This window comes from Spermophilus citellus, assembly GCF_964194105.1.
Source record: "Spermophilus citellus genome assembly, chromosome: 2".
Classification (NCBI taxonomy): Eukaryota; Metazoa; Chordata; class Mammalia; order Rodentia; family Sciuridae; genus Spermophilus; species Spermophilus citellus.
The window spans coordinates 1,235,306-1,248,231 of NC_138183.1; the positions used below are offsets into that span (position 1 = coordinate 1,235,306).

Here is a 12,926-nt window from a genome sequence, read left to right on the forward strand (position 1 = left end):
CAGGATTCAGGCCTCGGTTGGCTGACTCCATAGCTGTGGGCCTGAGGTGAGGCCAAGCATCATGGCAGAAGGGCCCCGGGGAGGGCAGCTCAGGACGCCAGTGATCACAGAGGGTAGAAGGGAGAGAGGGAGGGAAAGGGAGGGAGGGGAGAGGGAGGGAGGGAGAGGGAGAGGGAGGGAGGAAGGGAGAGGGAGGGAGGGAGGAAGGAGGGAGAGGGAGAGGGAGGGAGGAGAGGGAGGGAGGAGGGAGAGGGAGGGAGGGAGGGAGAGGGAGAGAGGTGGGGAGAGGGAGGGAGGGAGAGAGGAAGGGAGGGAGAGGGAGAGAGAGGGAGGAAGGAGGGAGGGAGGAAGGAGGGAGGGAGGGAGGGAGAGAGGGAGAGGGAGGGAGAGGGAGAGGGAGGGAGGGAGAGGGAGAGAGGGAGGGAGGAGAGAGGGAGGGAGGAAGGAGGGAGAGGGAGGGAGGAGAGAGGGAAAGGGAGGGAGAGGGAGAAAGAGAGGGAGGAGAGGGAGGAGGGAGGGAGAGGAAGACAGGGAGGGAGGGAGACAGGGAGGGAAGGAGGGAAGAGAGGAAGGGAGGGAGGGAGAGATAGAGGAAGAGAGAAAAAGGGATGGAGGGAGAGGAGGAGGGAAACAGAGAGGACAAGATATAATTGCCAAGGACATGCTCCAGTGACCCACCTTTTCCACCCATGCCCCACCAACCTGCAGTCACTTCTCAGTGAGTCCATTCAAAGTATAATCCATCAACGGATGGATCTGCTGAGGAGGTCACCATTCTGTTTGCTCTAAGCCCAACCTCTGACCCTAACTACTCTGTAGACCATGCTTCCAACATCGGAGCTTCCCAGGGAACTTTCCAGATCCAACCTATAATGCTGGGATTTGGCATGCATCTGACCTCTGAGGAGCTCCCACCCGCCTTCACACAAAGGGTTCAGTCTTCTCCCCGAAGGTTACTAGGCCAGGGCTCAGTCCTATCCCCTGGGCTCCCAGGTCTTCACACACAGGGCTCAGTACTCTGCCCCAGGATCCCAGAGGTCTTCACACCAGGGCTCAGTCCTCTCCCCTGGGCTCCCAGGTCTTCACACCAAGGCTCAGTCCTCTCCCCCAGGCTCCCAGAGGTCTTCACACCAGGGCTCAGTCCTATCGCCTCGGCTCCCAGAGGTCTTCACACACAGGGCTCAGTCCTCTCCCCTGGGCTCCCAGATGTCTTCACACCAGGGCTCAGTCCTATCCCCTGGGATCCCAGAGGTCTTCACACCAGGGCTCAGTACTATCCCCTGGGCTCACAGAGGTCTTCACACCAGGGCTCAGTCCTCTCCCCTGGGCTCCCAGAGGTCTTCACACCAGGGCTCAGTCCTCTCCCCTGGGCTCCCAGAGGTCTTCACACCCAGGGCTCAGTCCTCTCCCCTGGGCTCCCAGGTCTTCACACCCAGGGCTCAGTCCTATCCCCTGGGCTCCCAGAGGTCTTCACACCCAGGGCTCAGTCCTCTCCCCTGGACTCCCAGAGGTCTTCACACACAGGGCTCAGTCCTCTCCCCTGGACTCCCAGAGGTCATCACACACAGGGCTCAGTCCTCTCCCCTGGAATCCCAGAGGTCTCCACACACAGGGCTCAGTCCTCTCCCCTGGGCTCCCAGAGGTCTCCACACACAGGGCTCAGTCCTCTCCCCTGGACTCCCAGAGGTCTTCACACACAGGGCTCAGTCCTCTCCCCTGGACTCCCAGAGGTCATCACACACAGGGCTCAGTCCTCTCCCCTGGGATCCCAGAGGTCTCCACACACAGGGCTCAGTCCTCTCCCCTGGACTCCCAGAGGTCTTCACACACAGGGCTCAGTCCTCTCACCTGGACTCCCAGAGGTCATCACACACAGGGCTCAGTCCTCTCCCCTGGGCTCCCAGAGGTCTCCACACACAGGGCTCAGTCCTCTCCCCTGGACTCCCAGAGGTCTTCACACACAGGGCTCAGTCCTCTCCCCTGGACTCCCAGAGGTCTCCACACACAGGGCTCAGTCCTCTCCCCTGGGCTCCCAGAGGTCTTCACACACAGGGCTCAGTCCTCTCCCCTGGACTCCCAGAGGTCTTCACACCAGGGCTCAGTCCTCTCCCCTGGACTCCCAGACGTCTTCACACACAGGGCTCAGTCCTCTCCCCTGGACTTCCAGAGGTCTTCACACACAGGGCTCAGTCCTCTCCCCTGGACTTCCAGAGGTCTTCACACACAGGGCTCAGTCCTCTCCCCTGGGCTCCCAGACGTCTTCACACACAGGGCTGAGTCCTCTCCCCTGGGGTCCCAGAGGTCTTCACACACAGGGCTCAGTCCTCTCCCCTGGGCTCCCAGGTCTTCACACACAGGGCTCAGTCCTCTCCCCTGGGCTCCCAGAGGTCTTCACACACAGGGCTCAGTCCTCTCCCCTGGACTCCCAGAGGTCTCCACACACAGGGCTCAGTCCTCTCCCCTGGGATCCCAGAGGTCTCCACACACAGGGCTGAGTCCTCTCCCATGGACTTCCAGAGGTCTCCACACACAGGGCTGAGTCCTCTCCCATGGACTTCCAGAGGTCTCCACACACAGGGCTGAGTCCTCTCCCATGGACTTCCAGAGGTCTTCACACACAGGGCTCAGTCCTCTCCCCTGGACTCCCAGAGGTCTTCACACACAGGGCTCAGTCCTCTCCCCTGGGATCCCAGAGGTCTCCACACACAGGGCTGAGTCCTCTCCCATGGACTTCCAGAGGTCTCCACACACAGGGCTGAGTCCTCTCCCATGGACTTCCAGAGGTCTTCACACACAGGGCTCAGTCCTCTCCCCTGGACTCCCAGAGGTCTTCACACACAGGGCTCAGTCCTCTCCCCTGGGATCCCAGAGGTCTCCACACACAGGGCTGAGTCCTCTCCCATGGACTTCCAGAGGTCTGCACACAAAGGGCTCAGTCCTCTCCCCAGGGCTCCCAGAGGTCTTCACACACAGGGCTCAGTCCTCTCCCCTGGGATCCCAGAGGTCTCCACACACAGGGCTGAGTCCTCTCCCATGGACTCCCAGACGTCTTCACACACAGGGCTCAGTCCTCTCCCCTGGGCTCCCAGACGTCTTCACACACAGGGCTCAGTCCTCTCCCCTGGGATCCCAGAGGTCTCCACACAGAGGGCTGAGTCCTCTCCCATGGACTTCCAGAGGTCTTCATACACAGGGCTCAGTCCTCTCCCCTGGGCTCCCAGACGTCTTCACACACAGGGCTCAGTCCTCTCCCCTGGGATCCCAGAGGTCTCCACACACAGGGCTGAGTCCTCTCCCATGGACTTCCAGAGGTCTTCACACACAGGGCTCAGTCCTCTCCCCTGGGCTCCCAGACGTCTTCACACACAGGGCTCAGTCCTCTCCCCTGGGATCCCAGAGGTCTCCACACACAGGGCTCAGTCCTCTCCCATGGACTTCCAGAGGTCTGCACACAAAGGGCTCAGTCCTCTCCCCAGGGCTCCCAGAGGTCTTCACACACAGGGCTCAGTCCTCTCCCCTGGGCTCCCAGAGGTCTCCACACACAGGGCTGAGTCCTCTCCCATGGACTCCCAGACGTCTTCACACACAGGGCTCAGTCCTCTCCCCTGGGCTCCCAGACGTCTTCACACACAGGGCTCAGTCCTCTCCCCTGGGATCCCAGAGGTCTCCACACACAGGGCTGAGTCCTCTCCCATGGACTTCCAGAGGTCTTCACACACAGGGCTCAGTCCTCTCCCCTGGGCTCCCAGAGGTCTTCACACACAGGGCTCAGTCCTCTCCCCTGGACTCCCAGAGGTCTTCACACACAGGGCTCAGTCCTCTCCCCTGGACTCCCAGAGGTCTTCACACACAGGGCTCAGTCCTCTCCTCTGGACTCCCAGGTCTTCACACACAGGGCTCAGTCCTCTCCCCTGGGATCCCAGAGGTCTCCACACACAGGGCTCAGTCCTCTCCCCCGGGCTCCCAGAGGTCTTCACACCAGGGCTCATCCCTCTCCCCCAGGTTCCCAGATGTCTTCACACCAAGGCTCAGTCCTGTCGCCAGGCTCCCAGAGGTCTTCACACCAGGGCTCAGTCATATCCCCTGGGATCCCAGAGGTCCTCACACCAGGGCTCAGTAGTCTCCCCTGGGCTCCCAGAGGTCTTCACACCCAGGGCTCAATCCTCTCCCCTGGGCTCCGAGGTCTGCACACACAGAGCTCAGTCTTCTCCCCCATGCTCCATGAGGTCTTCACCCACAGGGCTCAGTCGTCTCCCCTGGACTCCCAGAGTTCTTCACACACAGGACTCAGTCCTCTCCCCTGGACTCCCAGAGGTCTTCACACACAGGGCTCAGTCCTCTCCCCTGGGCTCCCAGGTCTTCACACACAGGGCTCAGTCCTCTCCCCTGGGCTCCCAGAGGTCTTCACACACAGGGCTCAGTCCTCTCCCCTGGACTCCCAGAGGTCTCCACACACAGGGCTCAGTCCTCTCCCCTGGACTCCCAGAGGTCTCCACACACAGGGCTCAGTCCTCTCCCCTGGGATCCCAGAGGTCTCCACACACAGGGCTGAGTCCTCTCCCATGGACTTCCAGAGGTCTCCACACACAGGGCTGAGTCCTCTCCCATGGACTTCCAGAGGTCTCCACACACAGGGCTGAGTCCTCTCCCATGGACTTCCAGAGGTCTTCACACACAGGGCTCAGTCCTCTCCCCTGGACTCCCAGAGGTCTTCACACACAGGGCTCAGTCCTCTCCCCTGGGATCCCAGAGGTCTCCACACACAGGGCTGAGTCCTCTCCCATGGACTTCCAGAGGTCTCCACACACAGGGCTGAGTCCTCTCCCATGGACTTCCAGAGGTCTTCACACACAGGGCTCAGTCCTCTCCCCTGGACTCCCAGAGGTCTTCACACACAGGGCTCAGTCCTCTCCCCTGGGATCCCAGAGGTCTCCACACACAGGGCTGAGTCCTCTCCCATGGACTTCCAGAGGTCTGCACACAAAGGGCTCAGTCCTCTCCCCAGGGCTCCCAGAGGTCTTCACACACAGGGCTCAGTCCTCTCCCCTGGGATCCCAGAGGTCTCCACACACAGGGCTGAGTCCTCTCCCATGGACTCCCAGACGTCTTCACACACAGGGCTCAGTCCTCTCCCCTGGGCTCCCAGACGTCTTCACACACAGGGCTCAGTCCTCTCCCCTGGGATCCCAGAGGTCTCCACACAGAGGGCTGAGTCCTCTCCCATGGACTTCCAGAGGTCTTCATACACAGGGCTCAGTCCTCTCCCCTGGGCTCCCAGACGTCTTCACACACAGGGCTCAGTCCTCTCCCCTGGGATCCCAGAGGTCTCCACACACAGGGCTGAGTCCTCTCCCATGGACTTCCAGAGGTCTTCACACACAGGGCTCAGTCCTCTCCCCTGGGCTCCCAGACGTCTTCACACACAGGGCTCAGTCCTCTCCCCTGGGATCCCAGAGGTCTCCACACACAGGGCTCAGTCCTCTCCCATGGACTTCCAGAGGTCTGCACACAAAGGGCTCAGTCCTCTCCCCAGGGCTCCCAGAGGTCTTCACACACAGGGCTCAGTCCTCTCCCCTGGGCTCCCAGAGGTCTCCACACACAGGGCTGAGTCCTCTCCCATGGACTCCCAGACGTCTTCACACACAGGGCTCAGTCCTCTCCCCTGGGCTCCCAGACGTCTTCACACACAGGGCTCAGTCCTCTCCCCTGGGATCCCAGAGGTCTCCACACACAGGGCTGAGTCCTCTCCCCTGGACTTCCAGAGGTCTTCACACACAGGGCTCAGTCCTCTCCCCTGGGCTCCCAGAGGTCTTCACACACAGGGCTCAGTCCTCTCCCCTGGACTCCCAGAGGTCTTCACACACAGGGCTCAGTCCTCTCCCCTGGACTCCCAGAGGTCTTCACACACAGGGCTCAGTCCTCTCCTCTGGACTCCCAGGTCTTCACACACAGGGCTCAGTCCTCTCCCCTGGGATCCCAGAGGTCTCCACACACAGGGCTCAGTCCTCTCCCCCGGGCTCCCAGAGGTCTTCACACCAGGGCTCATCCCTCTCCCCCAGGTTCCCAGATGTCTTCACACCAAGGCTCAGTCCTGTCGCCAGGCTCCCAGAGGTCTTCACACCAGGGCTCAGTCATATCCCCTGGGATCCCAGAGGTCCTCACACCAGGGCTCAGTAGTCTCCCCTGGGCTCCCAGAGGTCTTCACACCCAGGGCTCAATCCTCTCCCCTGGGCTCCGAGGTCTGCACACACAGAGCTCAGTCTTCTCCCCCATGCTCCATGAGGTCTTCACCCACAGGGCTCAGTCGTCTCCCCTGGACTCCCAGAGTTCTTCACACACAGGACTCAGTCCTCTCCCCTGGACTCCCAGAGGTCTTCACACACAGGGCTCAGTCCTCTCCCCTGGGCTCCCAGAGGTCTTCACACACAGGGCTCAGTCCTCTCCCCTGGGATCCCAGAGGTCTCCACACACAGGGCTCAGTCCTCTCCCCTGGGCTCCCAGAGGTCTTCACACACAGGGCTCAGTCCTCTCCCCTGGGCTCCCAGAGGTCTTCACACACAGGGCTCAGTCCTCTCCTGGGCTCCCAGAGGTCTTCGCACACAGGCTCAGTCCTCTCCTCTGGACTCCCAGGTCTTCACACACAGGGCTTAGTCCTCTCCCCTGGACTCCCAGAGGTCTTCACACACAGGGCTCAGTCCTCTCCCCTGGGCTCCCAGAGGTCTTCACACACAGGGCTCAGTCCTCTCCCCTGGACTCCCAGGTCTTCACACACAGGGCTCAGTCCTCTCACCTGGACTCCCAGAGGTCTCCACAATCAGAGCTCAGTCCTCTCCCCTGGAGTCAAAGAGGTCTTCACACACAGGGCTCAGTCCTCTCCCCTGGACTCCCAGAAGTCTTCACACACAGGCTCAGTCCTCTCCCCTGGGCTCCCAGAGGACTTCACACACAGGGCTCAGTCCTCTCCCCTGTACTCCCGGAGGTCTTCACACACAGGGCTCAGTCCTCTGCCCTGGACTCCCAGAGGTCTCCACAATCAGGGCTCAGTCCTATCTCCTGGGCTCCCAGAGGTCTTCACACACAGGGCTCAGTCCTCTCCCCTGGACTCCCAGAGGTCTCCACAATCAGGGCTCAGTCCTATCCCCTGGGCTCCCAGAGGTCTTCACACACAGGGCTCAGTCCTCTCCCCTGGGGTACCAGAGGTCTTCACACACAGGGCTCAGCCCTCTACCCTGGGCTCCCAGGTCTTCACACCACGGCTTAGTCCTATCCCCTGGGCTCCCAGAGGTCTTCACACCAGGGCTCAGTCCTCTCCCCTGGGCTCCTAGAGGTCTTCAAACACAGGGCTCAATCCTCTCCCCTGGGCTCCCAGACGTCTTCCCACCAGGGCTCAGTCCGATCCCCTGGGATCCCAGAGGTCTTCACACCAGGGCCCAGTACTATTCCCTGGGCTCCCAGAGGTCTTCATACCAGGGCTCAGTCCTCTCCCCTGCGCTCCCAGAGGTCTTCACACCAGGGCTCAGTCCTCTCACCTGGGCTCCCAGAGGTCTTCAAAACCAGGGCTCAGTCCTCTCCCCTGGGCTCCCAGGTCTTCACACCCAGGGCTCAGTCCTCTTCCTTGGACTCCCAGGTCTTCACACACAGGGCTCAGTTTTCTCCCCTGGGCTCCCAGAGGTCTTCACACACAGGGCTCAGTCCTCTCCCCTAAGCTCCCAGAGATCTTCACACACAGGGCTCAGTCCTCTCCCCTGGACTCCCAGAGAACTTCACACACAGGGCTCAGTCCTCTCCCCTGGACTCCCAGAGGTCTTCACACACAGGGCTCAGTCCTCTCCCCTGGACTCCCAGAGGTCTTCACACCAGGGCTCAGTCCTCTCCCCTGGACTCCCAGACGTCTTCACACCAGGGCTCAGTCCTCTACCCTGGGCTCCCAGGTCTTCACACCAGGGCTCAGTCCTATCCCCTGGGCTCCCAGAGGTTTTCACACCAGGGCTCACTCCTCTCCCCTGGCCTCCTAGAGGTCTTCACGCACAGTGCTCAGTCATCTCCCCCTGGCTCCCAGAGGTCTTCACACAAGGGCTCATTCCTCTCCCCCAGGCTCCCAGATGTCTTCACACCAAGGCTCAGTCCTCTCCCCCAGGCTCCCGGAGGTCTTCATACCAGGGCTCAGTCGTATCCCCTGTGCTCCCAGAGGTCTTCACATCAGTGCTCAGTCCTATCCCCTGGGCTCCCAGAGGTCTTCACACACAGGGCTCAGTCCTCTCCCCTGTGCTCCAGGAGGTCTTCACACCAGGGCTTAGTAGTCTCCCCTGGGCTCCCAGAGGTCTTCACTCCCAGGGCTCAGTCCTCTCCCCTGGGCTCCCAGGTCTTCACACACAGGGCTCAGTCTTCTCCCCCAGGCTCCCAGAGGTCTTCACACTCAGGGCTCAGTCCTCTCCCCTGGACTCCCAGAGGTCTTCACACCGAGGGCTCAGTCCTCTCCCCTGGACTCCCAGAGGTCTTCAAACACAGGGCTCAGTCCTCTCCCCTGGGTTCCCAGAGGTCTTCACACACAGGTCTCAGGCCGCTCCCGTGGACTCCCAGAGGTCTTCACACACAGGGCTCAGTCCTCTACCCTGGGCTCCCAGAGGTCTTCACACACAGGGCTCAGTCCTCTCCCCTGGGATTCCAGAGGTCTCCACACACAGGGCTTAGTCCTCTCCCATGGACTTCCAGAGGTCTGCACACACAGGGCTCAGTCCTCTCCCCTGGGTTCCCAGAGGTCTCCACACACAGGGCTTAGTCCTCTCCCATGGACTTCCAGAGGTCTGCACACACAGGGCTCAGTCCTCTCCCCTGGGTTCCCAGAGGTCTTCACACACAGGTCTCAGGCCGCTCCCGTGGACTCCCAGAGGTCTTCACACACAGGGCTCAGTCCTCTCCTCTGGACTCCCAGAGGTCTTCACACACAGGGCTCAGTCCTCTACCCTGGGCTCCCAGAGGTCTTCACACACAGGGCTCAGTCCTCTCCCCTGGGATTCCAGAGGTCTCCACACACAGGGCTGAGTCCTCTCCCATGGACTTCCAGAGGTCTTCACACACAGGGCTCAGTCCTCTCCCCTGGGATCCCAGAGGTCTTCACACACAGGGCTCATTCCTCTCCCTTGGGCTCCCAGAGGTCTTCACACACAGGGCTCAGTCCTCTCCCCTGGACTCCCAGAGGTATTCACACACAAGGCTCAGTCCTCTCCTGGGCTCCCAGAGGTCTTCGCACACAGGGCTCAGTCCTCTCCCCTGGACTCCCAGGTCTTCCCACACAGGGCTTAGTCCTCTCCCCTGGGCTCCCAGAGGTCTTCACACACAAGGCTCAGTCCTCTCCCCTGGACTCCCAGAGTTCTTCACACAAAGGGCTCAGTCCTCTCCCCTGGACTCCCAGAGGTCTTCACACACAGGGCTCAGTCCTCTCCCCTGGACTCCCAGAGGTCTTCACATACAGGGCTCAGTCCTCTCCCCTGGACTCCCAGAGGTCTTCACACACAGGGCTCAGTCCTCTCCCCTGGGCTCCCAGAGGTCTTAACACACAGGGCTCAGTCCTCTCCCCTGGACTCCCAGAGGTCTTCACACACAGGGCTCAGTCCTCTCCCCTGGGCTCCCAGAGGACTTCACACACAGGGCTCAGTCGTCTCCCCTGGACTCCCAGAGGTCTTCACACACAGGGCTCAGTCCTCTCCCCTGGACTCCCAGAGGTATTCACACACAGGGCTCAGTCCTCTCCCCCAGGCTCCCAGAGGTCTTCACACACAGGGCTCAGTCCTCTCCCGTAGACTCCCAGAGGTCTTCACACACAGGGTTCAGTCCTCTCCCCTGGACTCCCAGAGGTCTTCACACACAGGGCTCAGTCCTCTCCCCTGGGATCAAAGAAGTCTCCACACACAGGGCTAGGTCCTCTCCCCTGGACTCCCAGGTCTTCACACACAGGGCTCAGTCCTCTCCCCTGGGATCCCAGAGGTCTCCACACACAGGACTCAGTCCTCTCCCCGGGGCTCCCAGAGGTCTTCACACACAGGGCTCAGTCCTCTCCCCTGGACTCCCAGGTCTTCACACACAGGGCTCAGTCCTCTCCCCTGGACTCCCAGAGGTCTCCACAATCAGGGCTCAGTCCTCTCCCCTGGAGTCCCAGAGGTCTTCACACACAGGGCTCAGTCCTGTCCCCTGGACTCCCAGAGGTCTTCACACACAGGGCTCAGTCCTCTCCCCTGGGCTCCCAGAGGACTTCACACACAGGGCTCAGTCCTCTCCCCTGGACTCCCGGAGGTCTTCACACACAGGGCTCAGTCCTCTGCCCTGGACTCCCAGAGATCTCCACAATCAGGGCTCAGTCCTATCCCCTGGGCTCCCAGAGGTCTTCACACACAGGGCTCAGTCCTCTTCCCTGGACTCCCGGAGGTCTTCACACACAGGGCTCAGTCCTCTGCCCTGGACTCCCAGAGGTCTCCACAATCAGGGCTCAGTCCTATCCCCTGGGCTCCCAGAGGTCTTCACACACAGGGCTCAGTCCTCTCCCCTGGACTCCCAGAGGTCTTCACACACAGGGCTCAGTCCTCTCCCCTGGACTCCCAGAGGTCTTCACACACAGGGCTCAGTCCTCTCCCCTGAACTCCCAGAGGTCTTCACACACAGGGCTCACTGCTCTCCCTTTGACTCCCAGAGGAATTCACACACAGGGCTCAGTCCTCTCCGCGGGACTCCCAAGTCTTCACACCAAGGCTTAGTCCTCTCTCCAGGCTCCCAGAGGTCTTCACAACAGGGCTCAGTCCTATCCCCTGGGCTCCCAGAGGTCTTCACACCAGGGCTCAGTCCTCTCCCCTGGGCTCCCAGAGGTCTTCACACACAGGGCTCATTCCTCTCCCCTGGGCTCCCAGAGGTCTTCACACACAGGGCTCAGTCCTGTCCCCTGGGCTCCCAAAAGTCTTCACACACAGGGCTGAGTCCTCTCTCATGGACTTCCAGAGGTCTGCACACACAGGGCTCAGTCCTCTCCCCTGGACTCCCAGAGGTCTCCACAATCAGCGCTGAGTCCTCTGCCCTGGAGTCCCAGAGGTCTTCACACACAGGGCTCAGTCCTGTTCCCTGGACTCCCAGAGGTATTCACACACAGGGTTCAGTCCTCTCCCCTGGGCTCCCAGAGGTCTTCACACACAGGGTCACTCCTCTCCCCTGGAGTCCCAGAGGTCTTCACACAGGGCTCAGTCCTCTCCCCTGGACTCCCAGAGGTCTTCACACACAGGGCTCAGTCCTCTCCCCTGGGCTCCCAGAGGACTTCACACACAGGGCTCAGTCCTCTCCCCTGGACTCCCGGAGGTCTTCACACACAGGGCTCAGACCTCTGCCCTGGACTCCCAGAGGTCTTCACACACAGGTCTCAGTCCTCTCCCCTGGACTCCCAGAGGTCTCCACACACAGGGCTCAGTCCTCTGCCCTGGGCTCCCAGAGGTCTTCACATACAGGGCTCAGTCCTCTCCCCTGGACTCCCAGAGGTCTTCACACACAGGGCTCAGTCCTCTCCCCTGGACTCCCAGAGGTCTTCACATACAGGGCTCAGTCCTCTCCCCTGGACTCCCAGAGGTCTTCACACACAGGGCTCAGTCCTCTCCCCTGGACTCCCAGGTCTTCACACACAGGGCTCAGTCCTCTCACCTGGACTCCCAGAGGTCTCCACAATCAGAGCTCAGTCCTCTCCCCTGGAGTCAAAGAGGTCTTCACACACAGGGCTCAGTCCTCTCCCCTGGACTCCCAGAAGTCTTCACACACAGGCTCAGTCCTCTCCCCTGGGCTCCCAGAGGACTTCACACACAGGGCTCAGTCCTCTCCCCTGTACTCCCGGAGGTCTTCACACACAGGGCTCAGTCCTCTGCCCTGGACTCCCAGAGGTCTCCACAATCAGGGCTCAGTCCTATCTCCTGGGCTCCCAGAGGTCTTCACACACAGGGCTCAGTCCTCTCCCCTGGACTCCCAGAGGTCTCCACAATCAGGGCTCAGTCCTATCCCCTGGGCTCCCAGAGGTCTTCACACACAGGGCTCAGTCCTCTCCCCTGGGGTCCCAGAGGTCTTCACACACAGGGCTCAGCCCTCTACCCTGGGCTCCCAGGTCTTCACACCACGGCTTAGTCCTATCCCCTGGGCTCCCAGAGGTCTTCACACCAGGGCTCAGTCCTCTCCCCTGGGCTCCTAGAGGTCTTCAAACACAGGGCTCAATCCTCTCCCCTGGGCTCCCAGACGTCTTCCCACCAGGGCTCAGTATGATCCCCTGGGATCCCAGAGGTCTTCACACCAGGGCCCAGTACTATTCCCTGGGCTCCCAGAGGTCTTCATACCAGGGCTCAGTCCTCTCCCCTGCGCTCCCAGAGGTCTTCACACCAGGGCTCAGTCCTCTCACCTGGGCTCCCAGAGGTCTTCACACCCAGGGCTCAGTCCTCTCCCCTGGGCTCCCAGGTCTTCACACACAGGGCTCAGTTTTCTCCCCTGGGCTCCCAGAGGTCTTCACACACAGGGCTCAGTCCTCTCCCCTAAGCTCCCAGAGATCTTCACACACAGGGCTCAGTCCTCTCCCCTGGACTCCCAGAGATCTTCACACACAGGGCTCAGTCCTCTCCCCTGGACTCCCAGAGGTCTTCACACACAGGGCTCAGTCCTCTCCCCTGGACTCCCAGAGGTCTTCACACCAGGGCTCAGTCCTCTCCCCTGGACTCCCAGACGTCTTCACACCAGGGCTCAGTCCTCTACCCTGGGCTCCCAGGTCTTCACACCAGGGCTCAGTCCTATCCCCTGGGCTCCCAGAGGTTTTCACACCAGGGCTCACTCCTCTCCCCTGGCCTCCTAGAGGTCTTCACGCACAGTGCTCAGTCATCTCCCCCAGGCTCCCAGAGGTCTTCACACAAGGGCTCATTCCT

The 12,926-nt window shown here is 61.2% G+C and overlaps 1 long non-coding RNA gene across 2 annotated transcripts in view; it reads left to right on the top strand.

Annotated features, from left to right (window-relative positions):
• LOC308632627 overlaps window positions 1-12,926 on the top strand; it is a 49,002-nt gene continuing 36,076 nt past the window's right edge. For both annotated transcript variants that reach the window (XR_014018617.1, XR_014018618.1), the window contains exon 1: window positions 1-113. This is a non-coding gene — a long non-coding RNA (uncharacterized lncRNA). The remainder of the gene's footprint in view (window positions 114-12,926) is intronic.